Raw genomic sequence first — 1,403 nt, 5'->3', positions numbered from 1 at the left:
TTAAGAATAAATTTGTAGCCGTAATTTATGAAACAGAAGTAGTTAAGGTGCAACCAGGAAGAGAAGCAAATTCAACGGAACGCTTAGTTTCTATCGAATCATCCACGTCTGGAAAATGCTTATTAAGCGTACAATCCTTTTTTTGAGCATTGACTCGCCACTCAATGAGTAAAAACAGAAGGAACTTTAAATTTTACTGCATGCGGTAAAAGTCGTGGAAAATGATGAGGAGGAGGATGAGGAGGAGAAGGAGGAAAGACAGATAACGATAGAATAGTGAGAGACTTGGGGATTCATCGTAGGTAAAGGAAGTGTCGAAATATCGACAAGAAGCTAAGATTCCTTGATAATTGAAATGTGGAAGGGACGGGGAAGAGCGAGAGTGAGAGTGAGAGATGTGTGAGCGTGAGTGAGAGAGGAGGATGTAACGACACAACGAAATGGCTACGGCATAATATATTTCCCGCCTGTGTAATAACGTTACACGCGTGTTCTTCAAGTACTATGCAACGCCCTGTGAAAGAAAAAAAGTCATATGCGTGCGTGCGTGAGTGCGCGCGCGCGCGTGTGTGTGTGTGTTTGGAGAGGAGAAAATGCTTTTCTACTAATTGTACAGTTCAGGTGTTTCCGTTGGATTGTAATCTGGTCATTTGGTCATTTAACTATAAGACGGGATTTTAACATTTAGAAACGTTCGACATATCCGGAAATTTAAATAGCTGGTTCTCGCGCTTTTTCAGCTAACCTAATCAATATGAACTTAAATTTTTTTATGAATAGAATTATATAGATTTCTAGTAATGGAGCAGCGGCATTAAATGCTTGTTTGTGAGCCGACTGAATCCGTTCTAATTTTTTCCTTGCTTAATTTGCTCCAAGTGCCTTGTAATTCTTCGCAAATAAAACAATTAAAATATACGTTGAATATAAAATCTTCCATTCTCATTGTTTGTGCTTATTATTTACGATTCGTTAAATTCTTACACATATGGAATTAAATTTTTATTAGTGGCTAAATTTAAAGCAATCGGTATATTGTTGTGTAAAGTAAGGAATTTGTATAAAGCCATATTTAATAATTAATAATGTCCTTTGAGCTTTCATTATTTATTTTATGGTAAAATAAAAGAATTAAATTCGTCACATGTTAATTAAAAAAATAAACTTTATTCACATGTTTATATAAAAAATAAATTTTATTCACATGTCTCCGTAGAAAAGTCGTAAGTTTCATACGTACACTAAGTAATTTTATCTCTATAAACTTTTTTGACATCAAAAAGTATTTTCATTTCAAAACGATGGCTACTTTTAAACAGAGCCAGAAGCATCGACTTTATCATTGTCTTTTAACAATTACAATATACAAACGTACGTTTTGTAGGGAACAAAAAATTTAACAA

Source organism: Ceratosolen solmsi, unplaced genomic scaffold, assembly GCF_000503995.2.
Source record: "Ceratosolen solmsi marchali unplaced genomic scaffold, CerSol_1.0 scaffold11, whole genome shotgun sequence".
In the NCBI taxonomy this organism is placed as follows: domain Eukaryota; kingdom Metazoa; phylum Arthropoda; class Insecta; order Hymenoptera; family Agaonidae; genus Ceratosolen; species Ceratosolen solmsi.
The sequence above is the reverse complement of the archived record's forward strand: the minus strand, read 5'-3'. Positions refer to the sequence as shown.